The sequence below is a fragment of the Rutilus rutilus genome, assembly GCF_951802725.1.
Source record: "Rutilus rutilus genome assembly, chromosome: 10".
Taxonomy (NCBI): domain Eukaryota; kingdom Metazoa; phylum Chordata; class Actinopteri; order Cypriniformes; family Leuciscidae; genus Rutilus; species Rutilus rutilus.
The window spans coordinates 24,420,038-24,433,523 of record NC_140215.1 but is presented as its reverse complement, the minus strand read 5'-3'; the positions used below and the strand labels follow the sequence as shown (position 1 = coordinate 24,433,523).

At 39.5% G+C, this 13,486-nt stretch overlaps 1 protein-coding gene across 3 annotated transcripts in view; it reads left to right on the top strand.

The window, feature by feature from the left end:
• pard3bb (par-3 family cell polarity regulator beta b) overlaps positions 1–13,486 on the top strand; it is a 335,104-nt gene that overhangs the window by 284,549 nt on the left and 37,069 nt on the right. The window lies entirely within an intron of this gene.

Genomic DNA, 13,486 nt, shown 5'->3' with positions numbered 1-13,486 from the left:
CCACTCGCTAGGTGCCAATGGATGTCAAAGTTGGTTTTAGAGTAATTGAAAACCCAGCAGTGGATGGTAACTTTATAAGGAATTGGTTTAAGTTGAATAGTCAATTATCAGAAAAACAGAACAGCTTATTTATACCATTTATTTAGGTACAAAATGTATACACTAACTAAAAAAGTTTGAGGTCGGTAGGATAAAAAAATAAATAAAAAAATCTGAAAGAAGCCTTGCTCACCCAGGCTTCATTTATTTGATCAAAAAAAAAACGTAATATTGTGCAATATTATTACAATTCAGAATAACTTAACATATTTTAAACTGTAATTTATTAATATGATTACTAAGCTGAATTTTCAGCATCATTACTCCAGTCTCCAGTGTCATATGATCCTTTAGAAATAATTCTAATATGCTGATTTGGTGATTAAGAACCATTTCTTATTTTTATTCATGTTGAAAACAGTTGTGCTGCTTAATATTTTTGTGGAAACCGCAAAACATTTTGGTAACACTTTACAATAAGTATACAGTAATAAAGTACTTACAAATGATTTGCAGACTATTAGTTTATAGTTCATTCATAGTTAATATATTGTAGACTCTACATTGTTAAAATATTAATAGGCTATATACAAATAGTGAGTTCTTCATTCATTGCCACTGTCAATTTTTGTTTAATTAGCTCATGTGTAAAGTTTTATTATTTATTTTTATGCTTTGTTAACAATTTATTAACCGTCAATAGTTCTCACTTTAGATTGTCACGGAAAATGGGAAAATGTCTTCTTTTTTTTTTCGATTGAAAAACCTGTAAACCACATATGCCAACGTGTGTGTGTGTGTGCATGTGTGTGCGTTTGTGTGTGTGCTTAATGTATTTGTAAACATTTTAAGGAACACTGAATATGAAATCAATTAATGTCAAATAAGGGTTGGTTTAAAGCTCTTACTTAATGGCATTTTCACATTTTCCATGACCTAATCGAAAGTGAGAACTATTTACTCCTAATAACCAATGACCAGTTCCTTTATTAAGAGCTAATTAAACAATAATAATTGTGTTTATTACAGGGACAATGAATAGACAACTCACTATTTATATGTAGCCTATTAATATATTAACAATGTTGAGACTACAATATATAAACAATGAATAAACTAATAGTTTAATATTACTGTTTATAAAGTGTTACCAACATTTTTGGTACCAGAAAAAAATTGACAATGCTCTATTCCATTTTCGATACCACAGCTATAACTAATAACTAGAAACACAGAATAAACTGTAAAATAACAGTGGAGCAGTGAGTGATTTTTTTCTTTGTCCTTTGTTGTTTGATTAACAATAAAAACAGGATTAGTAGGATGCTGTCTCTTTAAGACTAATGCACGGATCCAATATACTGATACTGTACCTATTGTATTTATCTTCCGTTTAAGTGCACTTAAGCCAGCCGACTATGTTTACTAGCATACTCGCCAAGACGGGCATTTTGACTAAATTTAGTGTGAATTTGACCATTCAAGTTCAAGAAGTAGTTAAAGGGACCTCAATTCAGTATTCACACACTATCTGAGACATGGCTTTCTGGGCGCGCTTCGGACGTTTCCGCTCACAAAACTTTCCTCACAGCACGCAAATATTGAATTGAGCTCTCGTTTTTGCTTGAATATTTAAATTGAATCACGAGCGTCGTTCACGTTTGTTCACTTTCATTCTCTCACAACATTGCATTGTTAGAATTCATAAAATGTTACCTTTCCAACTGGCAATTGACACCGTTTTATATACTCACCTACACAGATTTTTTCTTCGCATTAGCCGCTTGGCAAGTGTTCATTTTAGGCATTGGCAGGTGTGGCAGAAAGTTCATTTTGAACCTTGCATTCACATTACTTTTACCTTTCCCTTGTTTGGAGTAGATAACTGTCCCAGTATCTCTCTATACTGCCTTGATTCAGCAATACAGAATTTAACATTCTTAGTCAGGATTCATAGAAACTTCCACCAAATACATTGGTGCCTTTCATTATTAGGACTGGGACAAACCAGCGTAATTTGTTTTCACTTAGAACACACAGTAATTCCCTTTGTGTGAGATCAATAGTTATACCTCTCAAATTCAAATGAGCTAACGTCTGTTTTTGTAAGAGCTGCGGTGAACAATGAAGCATCGCAGGCTGTGGGATTAGAGAGGCAGATCGAATTAAACTAACTCCAAACAGCAATCACCCAATCTAACGAGCCTGCTCATTAAGGTCGACACTGCATTTATTCGTTTGCTCGTCTGTGCTTATTTATCTATTTATTCAGTGCTAATTATTCTGCTACTGAAGGGAACAAACACACACTGCGTCAAAGCAAAACAAAGTTATCAGCTGCAGTTTTCGCACGATGAAACGGTTTTGAACTACCTAAAGGCCTGAAGATTGCATCCAGGAAACGATGACGATTGACTGAAGGGAACATGAGAGAATTTGCCATATCATGTGACTATACACACAATCTCTCTCTCTCTCTCTCTTGAAGTTTCCACACCCTATTCTGTGACTGCAATGTAGTCTGCACCACGGATATAAATAATACTCCTCATGACAGATACATTATGACTGCCTATTGTTACAGCTGCCTCTCATTTGCTTTCAGATTTAGCCCTTTTATGGACATGTATGAACCCCTACCTATCTCACTCCATCAACCCACAAGGATGTTCCCGGTAAACAGAGAGAAATGAATAAGAGATTTGGATTGGGATGTCTTTGGTTGGACTGTTCCATAACCAGAACCGTTCAGCTATTGCCACACAAGCAAATCATTTTGTTTGGGTTTTCTTACGGGCCTTTTGTTTTTTTCCAGTAAATGTTTTAGCTTTTCTCTGCCAGGGTATCCTACCGCTGATGTCATAACTATTTTTCTTTCTTCTTTTGTATATGCAAAGAGTTGCAGTGTTTACTGGTTCATTACTGTTCAGTGTGAGTGTGTTACAGGACTACAGTAGGGCTGATATAGAGTATGTATAGACTTTGATTGATGACTGCTCGGCCACTCCATGAATTTCAGTGCTGACTCAGTGACTGCATTGCTCAGGCTTGACTGTGGTGTAGTGGTCTCAGTGACCGCAAGTTCACTTGTGAGTACTTCTGACGTACAGATGAAATTAAGGCTTGGCATTTGTCAGTATTTGTGTCATAAAAATGGGTCTGTTCCAAAACCCAGTGAGCTGCCTCGTTTGTCTGCTGCCTACACAAGAACCTTCCTTCTAAGGCAGCATCCTAACAGATAAAGATTTGATGTTAGCATATTGCTAAGCTATTGGTGGCGTGTGCAAATTTTGGGTAAAATAGTTCATTTTAACAAAGGAAACATTATTATTCCAAATAATGCAGATTGTAAATGAAATAAAAAGACTAGCTTTGATAAAATAATGGGTAAGATGTAATGATGCTGCCTTAGAATCTAGCCATATAAATTGTATCTTAGTAGGCGGTATAATTATGCTGCCTCTTCATGTTGGGAGTGTGACTTTAATGCCTTAAAATGATGCCTTAAAATACTGCTTACGTAGGCAGCTCACAAGGTTTTGGAACAAAACAAATGTGTGTGTGTCCTCTAGAAGTTACTTGTACCCACGATTCTGTGCCATCTTGGAATCATTCCTGTAGCTCAGCTGCTAACAACACCAAGGTCATGGGTTTGATTCCCAGGGCATACTGAGAAAATATATACCTTGAATGCACTGCAAGTCACTTTGGATGAAGGCGTCTGCATGGCAAATGCATAATAAATGCTGAAGTGTATAATACATTTATATGGAAGTCTGAAGATAGCAAACAGGAAGTTAAAAGGCTTAAAGGCAAATACTGTTACTGTCTTGCGTGTTCTGTGCTGCTCATTCCTCAGATGTTGAGATAAGATGCACACCACACTATCTGTGTAACACGCAATTATATTATGTGTTGCCTGCAGTGTTTAATGTTTCCATAAACTATTTTTATCTAGTGAAAAATGTAGGCAAATGGGCTTCGGGATTAAAAAGCCAGGCTGTTCATGTTTTCAAAGGCCTCTTTATGGAATCAGTCTTGAGAAGGCAACCAATGAGCCGTGGAGAGGCATCTAAATAGCATCCAAAAATATATATGTAGTCTTGTGACTGTTTATATGGCCTGTAAGGCAGTTGGTATGATAATTCTCCAACTGCCGCCTAACTGCTTCAGTCCTAATGAGGGATAGACATCAGCCAGGAGTCAATGCTGGCGGTATTTACTAGGACTGTCCTCATGCTCTCGCTCTCGTTCCCACTGAGAGAAATGATGCCGTCCATGAGAAACTAACCTCACAAATCTGTCAGAGTTTCTCTCTCTTACTCTGAGGACCAGCCGCTGTTTCCTTTCCTAAACTGGGACACAATCCAGGTCTGTCTCTAGTACACGTCAACAGCTGCATCTTCTGTTCACACAATGAGAAAATATCCCAAAAATACACAGTTTTCCCGTAACTCTTTTATTTTTTCAAGTCACACTTTCATAAAACCCATTGCCAGTAGTGAAATATTTTCCTTGAAAGGTTAGCGGAGAATATTTGTTTAATATTCTCCAGTCGGGTGCTGGATTTCACTGGGTTTCTTCAGTTGTGGTTTGAGCAAGATGTGGTCCATCCCTTGTGTGTTTTTCCTCAGCAGGATTTTGACCTCATATCTCGCGGTACTGCTGTGCGTATCGTGGTAGCAGCTCTTACAAAGTCAAGGTTGATTTGGGCGTAAGAGGGACAGGATGTAGTGTGATCCTTTGATTTTGGTTCTGAATCCCAGTTCAAATGTAAAAGCAGGTATCGAAATTAGCAACAAGGTGTCATGAGACCCAGCTGAGGGCTTTAACAATGAGCAGCTTTAGCGTTTAGGTTCCTGTCTGCTGGAATGACTGCTCTGCCACAGACCAAAGCCAACCATTGTCATCTTTTCCTCTCTGGGGGCCATGCAAACCATGAAGCTGAAGCAGGGAATGAGACATTAGACTTGGGGAAACCCTAATAAGTCAGTAAGCCCTTCCATTGCATCCACCCTGCTGTCCAAACTCAGCAGCATCAGGGAGTTAGAAGCCAGACGCGGAGATCTTGGAGGGCTGTCAGGAAGATCTGGTCTAGCTTTCCCCTTAAATGTCCAGACGCATTGGTTTTTAGAACAAACCTCATAGACATCTGTGTATGTGGTTTTGCCAGGTGGAAATTGATGCTGATTCACCATATAAGTGGCTGTGTAACTTTCGTCTGATTGCAGAAGTCAGCACACGTCAGTAGTCAGACTGGGAGGAGTGCCGTGAAGGCTGAGGGTGCCATTTGGGTAGTAGTTTGGAGTGACGTAATGACCGCAAAATGACAAATGGGACATTGTGTGGTCTTGTGGACTTAACAGACACGACAATCAGAAATTCAGTTTGAAGAACTGGTTCCCTTTCAAAGTTTTGACTATCTATCTCTATCTGTCTGTCCGTCTGTCCTAAAGCCTGTATTACTTCAAACTTCGTTCTCCTTACATTGTTTTATACGAAACTTAAACTTGTATATCAAAACTTAAAAGCCTGTCACGCCAACAAAGTTTGTCTTGCTTTTCTAGTTAATAAATTCAGTTTATGTATTTCTTTCAATCCTACATCCTTAAATTCAAAATTGCAATTGCAATTCAAATTAAATTGGAATGTGGAAATTGGACACAACCCTTCCTAAAGCTGAAAGCCGGAGTAATTCAAGTCTTTATAAAGTGCGTCTTTTGGGACTGGGCAATGAAATGCACTCTACTTCTGTTTGATTTAATGAAGCTAACTGTTCCAGAGTATGTGGTCGTCCTCAGAGTACCCACCACAAACTAACACAGTTTGAATGTTTAATCAGATCATGTTTCCACATTGGCAAAACCAAAGAGTTTCTAACTCCAAACACTATGGTTCTGGAAAATTTTCCAGTAAAACGATGTATGAAAGTGGCCTGTGGCTGTCACCCGTTCTGTGTTAATGAGTGGCCAGTGCCACTCAGATTTTCTTGAGGGGGAAATCTATATGCTTTGTTCTAAGTTGTGCTTGAACAATGGATAGAGGAAAAAGACACTGTCTATCATGCATCTGGGGCTGGTTATTCAATGAGAAACCAGAGAAGTTGTTGCACAAGTTCTTAAAATATGGCTATGGGCAATATTCCAATAAAACTGTTTTCTCTACTTGTTTTTGATGTAAAAATTAAAGAATGTACTTGTCTTCTGTGAATGATCTGTGTTTTGCATTCAGGAGACTTTTTTGTTCTCTCATTCATCAATAGAGGCAACATGTATGTTCATACTGGCACTAAAAACTATTTATCAGATGCCCTTGAATGGATTCAATATCCTATTAATGAAGTGTATGGGAAATTATGTTTGTGACATTTGTTTTGTAGGGTCTAGGTGAAGTGGGTCATTTTTGGATGCTACAATACTTTCTAATGTGCCGCCTTAATATGCAGAGAAAACTAAGAGCATCCCAACCACCACAAAATTGGCTTAAGCAATGACGAGTTGTTCTTTCCATGAATTTGAAACTGTGCTAACTTTCGTTTTCACCTTGACCTTAAACAAAATGGCCACCCGTGGGAGAGCAGTTGAACTCAGCAGTAATTTGCGAGTGATAATCTGCCCTCTTGATCACCACATGGCTATGATGAGATTAGAGGGCTGGATAATTCATTTCTAGCCTGATTTTCCTCTTAATTGACTTTAATGGCTTTTTTCTGCATCCTGGCAAGTGAGGCAGTTGAACAACCTGCTGTTGTTTCTCAGAGGTTCCTCACTCATATAGAGCAGGCTTTGTCCTTTGTATCCAGCTTGCTCTGCAGTAACACCAATACATTCAGGATATCATCTTGGTCAAATTTTTCAAAAACGTTTTGAAGAGGGAAAACTTGTTTTTTGTTTACTGCAGTTTACATCCTTGCACACTATTACAAAAAAAAATCATTGTTTTCCAGATATTTTCTAGGCCATATTCAAATTATTGGCCTAATAAGTGAACCTGGGTGATTGGACAGACAGAAGTAGATGACTCTAAGCATCTCTACACTGAACTTTTGTGGTAAAGTTCAGTGAGGAGTAGTGTACATTTTATGTCTGCTAGTCCATGTGCGTGAGAATCATCAAGATGCAGAAATGTCAAACTGATTCACTGTTTCCTGTGATTATGATTCCTGTGCAAATGCATATTTTCATGATATATAAGCCTCTTTAGACACTCAGGTTCTCAAAAAAAAAAAAAAAAAAAAAAAAAAAATTCCAATGTTTATAATTATATAAATTTATGACAAATGATTCACTGTCCTTATGGAACCAGTCTTGGCTCTGGATCTGGATCATGATCCATTAATTAGTGAATTTTGAGGTAAATTATTGCAAACAGATCATGGGAGACTCACACTTGTTCAGCTTCTGCTCTCTAAGTGAGTCCAAGAGATATCCTGTTTGTGTGGGTGGTTTAACTCGCCTCCAATTTATAGACTTAATTCACTTGTTTAAATTTTTTGTATTGCTGTTAGTGTTTCCTTTTCTTTATCTTGGACACTCATATGTCATTGGCCCATCATCTGTATCAATAAAAGTGGCATAAAGCCAACAAATATTTGCTCTAAATATAGCTGAAGAATGTTGACAAATTTGGGCTGAATTATAGCGTAGTTCCACTAATGTTTCAGCAGACTTGATTTATCTCAAAGAGGATCAGAGCAACACGGTTTAATCCCCACACTCCTGTTTATAGTCTCCGACAGCATGTTGTTTTACCGCAGCAATCGGTCTTCACTTCAAAACGCCTTACATCACAGAGCGTCAGAGAGAAAGTGATAAAGACAGATGAGGGTTGTTATCCTCTCCCTCTCTCCCTCTTTTGTGCAGCTTCGGGGGCAGATGTGGTGCCTCAGTAACCCCTCTGATGATGATGTAACTATGTCTGAACAGAGGTCACAACCTCACAGATATTCATTACCTTCCCAGACAGGCCAAATGGGACCCTTACTCTACCTAACAGAATGCACATCTAGTGCGAAGGAGACACTCAGTCGGGTGGCGTGATGCCGTCTCTCCCTCTGACCGACATGGCCCAATTGTCTCTCGCCCATATCTGTGGAGTCTGAGCCCCAGACGTGCGTGAAGTAATCGTTTGCGCTCTATTATCGGCATCAACACGCATGTCTGAACGACCGAGTTCAAGCGCTCAACATGAGTTCATTATCACAGGGAGAACGGGGAGCATCAAAGGAAGAGAGAACTTCCTCCAAACCTTCCTTCTCTCTCAACTTGTCAGCCTGAGGGTAAAAGAGCCCTCGTGGGTTTTCAGGTGCAGAATGAGCTGCCGTGAATTATCGGTGAAGGTGAGCTTGATGCTGACTCAGGCGCAATGTCATAGTGCTTCCACCTTATCTGGTGGAACAGTCACGGCCACTTAGGATCAAAGCAGGGCGTCTGGCTCATGATAGCTACCGATGAGGTTTCGTCTGCCTTTCGGACATAATTCACCTGGGTTAAAGTGATACGGTTTCCCATTTCTTTCTGACTTCTAGTTATTCAATTATACTGTAAGAAGTAGTCAATTGATTTATAATAGTGACTTTGCAATTTACCCTCTAAAAAGAACAGAAGGTGATGTCCAATACTCTGTTTTGACATTTGATATTTTGTAATTGATTCCAGCTGTATTATTCTTCCATATGTCATGAATAAGTCTTAGATGATGTTTTGGTTGGTCAGCCTATTGTTTCTCATCTATGTTTCCTGTCCTGACATATTTGAGGAAAAAAGTGCTGATGTCTCCGGTGTTGGGGAGACTACCACAGAGGAGGTTAATTCAAAGGCCTTTGTGCCTGTGTATTGTTTCAAGTTTAAAATACATGGGGACCACGGTGTGCCAAGCAATATAACCTTAATTTAACTTGGCCAGGGAACAGTGGAAGTCAACTTCAATGAATTTTGCTTCAGTTTATTGAGCACATATCCTCAAGTTACAAAAATACCCGGAATGGTAATGTAGGAGAATGAACGCTTTTAGGTTCCTGAGATGTTGAGAGAACCCCCACCCCCTGACATTAGCACATGTGGAATTACAGCTTATATTTGGACAATGCCCTGTCTGGGAAAGCTTGCAGATGCTATGTTCATGGTTGACTTTTTTTTCTCCTTTTAGTCTGAACAAAATTAAGAATTTCAGAGAACTCAGGGATGTGTCTAGGAATGCACGTAAGCTTGATCAATGAAGACACTAACCCACTGTTTTTTTTTTCCCATTTCTCTGATAGCAGAAGCAGAGAATGAACAATGTGATGTTGATCTGTTACTACACAAGATGTAGTGCTGATCAAACATTATTGTTGGACAGAGATTTGTTCGACAAAGAAATTAGAAGCAAAAATATGTTGCCAGATAGGTCACCCAGGGATAGGTTACCCAAAAAAATTTGTGTCTTTTTTAAATCGGTATAACTTTTATTTTTAGTTTTTTTCCATATAACCTTAGTTTATAGATTAAAAAATTATTTAAAAACGTACCATAAAAGTAGTCCCTAAGACTTGTGTGCTATAGTCCAAAACCTCTGAAGCCATATGAGAGTATTGTGTGAGAAACATACTGCAATGTAAGAGGTTATGCACTGGTAATCTTCCCATCCAGTGATTTGTTAACTTTCGACTTTGCTGCGGCTGAATCATTGAGTCATTGGGCCCTATTTTAACGATCTAAGCGCATGGTCTAAAGCGCAGGGAGCAAGTTCACTTAGTATAGTGGATAGTCTGTATCCACTTTTGCTAGTTTAACGACAGGAAAAATGGTCGGCGCGCCAGGCGCATGATCTAAAAGGGTTGTCCCTATTCTCATAATGAGTAATGGGTGTGTTTTGGGATTTACCTGCGTTAAACCAATCAGAGTCTCCTCTCCCATTCCCTTTAAATGCCAGTTGCGCTCGCACCATGGCAGATTCGCTATTTAGATGACGGAATTTGATAGTGGAAAGACCGAAGCCGTCTCCAGAGCGCAAATGGAACTGCTCGTGCGCGAGGTAAAAGTGGCAAGCAGACCATCTACGGGACAAGCAGGATTCCACCATATCTTTATGTACACAATAATAATCTTTTACATTGTAATCCTTTTATTTTAAATATTTGGCATGTTTGTGTGCTGCTGTGCGTCCCTGTGTGTTTAATAAGCAGAGTGTACGCACGTTGTGGACTCGCCTATAGGCGCACATTACTAACGCGCTCATTAAATAAATTAAAAAAGATTGCGTCATTGACTTTAGACCAGGTTTCAGTTGGTAAATGGCGCAGGCTATATTGCCTCAAAATAGCAACACGCCAACAATGTGCCAGAGCACACCTCCTTTTCAGACCAGCACTTCCATGCGCGCACAAATGGGCGCAAATGCATTTGCTATTTAAACAACGTGCCACAGGACGTGAAAATGATAACTGCGTCGGACTGAAACTAGCAAAAAACACTTGCGTCGTCGTGTTTGACGCTGCATTGTGCCAAGTGTAAGATAGGGCCCATTGTGTTAAACTCTGATTTGAATCAGACTGAATCATAAACAAGTTGTTCAGTTTGATTTGAGAAATTAATCAATCAATTAATTGAAATGCAGTCAATAGAACAAATGTGATTGCAGTTTTTCAAGTTCAACTTGATCACTCAATAATCTAGTCACAGCAGTTCTTGAATTAACAAATCACTCAACTTTCCCCTTCATGAGGGTAAGTAAATAATGACGTTCTCAGGAATGAAGATAATTTTGGTCATTATAAGCTTTACTTACTAAAGTCACTTTCGTTGAGACAGCTTAGGCCTTATTTGCCCTTCCCTGTCCTGAAAAAGCTTATTTCAGCTTTTCTGAAGGTCAAAACTCTATTTTAGACACTGTAAGGTGTAAAATCAGTGGATGTATGAAGTTCTCACGGTCATTAAAACCAGACTTTAACCATCAGGCTTTTCACAGACCCACCCAATTCATTGCGCGCACCACAGAGGCGTAGCCGTCAGAATCTCAGCACTTTCTCTTGCCCGTGAGAACATGCTACACTCAAATCTTCTGTCTGATTAAAGACCAGGTCTGAGTTTTGATTCGGGTGTGGGCCCTGTCACAATTACAGACTATGGGATTATAATTTATGATGTGTGTTTAGATCATGCTGATAAGACATATGGCTGTCGTTGATGTGTTATGTATTCTTGGTCTGGTTTCATTGGGAGGAGGACCATTGCTGTTTGAGGGACGTGATTTTGTATTATGCGGTTTTTCTGCAGATGTCTGTGTTTGCTGTTGGGGAGTAGAGTTTCTCTGTGGCCTTTTTCTACCCTCTAGGAGATGCGGTCTGGAAGCGGATTACAGATACCAATAGGAAAACAGAAACAAAAGGACATACCATTGAAGATGGATAAAAGATAGAAGCCAAACCAAAGACAGTGAGCTATTGGAAATAACCTTCCAAATAAGACAAGCCAAACCAAGTTGGACTTAATTTAGAGGAAGAGAAATTGTGCTGAAGGCCTCCCCTCTCCAGACTTTTGCCTTGTAAGGTCAAAGCAGGGATAAATCGATCAGATGACTGTCTAAGCAGGGAGAAAGACAGAAAAAGAGACTGAGGCATGTGCTCTGTAATAATTGTGGAATTTTAATTGGATTATAGTCTTGGTTAACCTTGCTGAGCTGCTTGAATCTGTTCATTGACTACGTGGCAGTCAAATCTGCTCCCATTCCAAGAAGATCCGTGTGAAGGGTTTTATACAAAACCAGGACTGATGTCCTTTTGTCGTCTTCGCTTCCTTGGAGAAGCTTCTTTTTATCAAACTCTGGCTTTAGCCAAAGACCCTTTAGGGCTACAATACACTACAAGAGAACATTAGGCATCATACTGGGCATTTAAACTGGGCATTTGAAGTTTAGTTAAAGTTTTTGTTTTTAAAGTGACATCCAAGCGGCCAGCGGATCAAATTGATCAATTTAGCCTCTCAAATCAAAACTTGACTTGCCTACAATAAAAGCCATAGATATAAAGCATATATAGCAAGCATATCACAATGTAAGTTTAAACGTTTATTATCACCACCACAGTAAAAAAAGATTTTTTGACGAGCTAAGGCAGGTTGCTTGCTCACAGTGGATCCAGTCCTCCTTTCTTCTATGGGCCTTTTTACAATGGGTCACTTAATGCGTTTTCTCTGATCGGATATCTATCAGATCGTGAAAAGACCAGGTTTCAATGCCCTCCAAAACGCTTTTGAGACGGATTTAAATCCGATCACTCGAACCACTTCAGGAGGTGGTTTGAGACACATTCCAGCTGATGATCAATGAAATGCAGCTCATATATGTTGCTTTGATTGGCGTGAACTTAATTAAAGATCGGATTTATATTCGTTTTGCGGAGACACATTTATGTGGCCAAGTGTAAATGTAACCGTTTTAACAAATCAGATATGTGATCATCAGAGAAAACCAAAGTGGCCAGGTGTAAAACTGTGCTGAACACTAAACACCATGCGAGTCGTGGTAGCACGGTCTCGTGTTGTTTCCACCAGTGCAGCACATCTCTTAATTAATGAATGTCTAAAATTTGAAAAGAAGGAGAAGCCTAAAACAGGCCCTTTGCGTGTGAGCTATGAAGTGAAAATTGACCCAAAGACCGGCCCTAGCGGCGTAAATAAGTCGGGCCTCGACGGGCTGAAATGCAGGGCTATAATGTAGCTTATTCCAGCTTTAAAGACAAGTCAGTGGCAGTGTAAAAAAAAGAGTTGTTTAATTTTGATTTAGTTGTCGTTTACACAAATATTTATAGCTTTCTTTATATTTATCAGTGGGGTCCCTCATAAGGGAATCATTGTATTTGGGGTCCTTGGTATCATAAAGTTTGAAAACCCTTGTACTAGAGTAAACAACAGCTGATTGCCTATTTAATAAACAAAAAAACAGCTACAGCTATCATATTGAGCATTATGATTTCTCGCATTCATATAATGTATGAGTGGTCACCTCCTTTTAGAATGTCTCTGGTGTCTTTGCAGTAGGGGTGGTTCAGCATCCGAATGCTCGTTGTCCTTTGTTTAAAATAACCGTAGCATAATTCCATCAAGAATAAAGTGCTTTATTCATTCAATGAGTTTAATCCAGCCAGTCTCACGATTCCTGGGTTTGCCCTGTTAATACAGGTCAAAAGCTGGTGAAAGGCTGCAGTGTGTCCCGTTGGCTTTCATCAGCAGTGAAGTTAGATCTGCGTCTGATTATAAGCGGGACTTTGGTGATCTGCTGCAGGGGAGAGAAAATCACTTATGAAAACAGAAGGCTCTATGTGCAGGCTGCAGTGCGCTTCTAATCTAGCCTCCCCATGGCCCAGAGCGGCCCACTGCCCGATTCCAATCAACACGTCTGGGGAGCTTGTGATAACCCTCAAGCCCAGCGCGTGGCGCTCAGCACCAGGGCTCAGAGTACTGACCCGCAC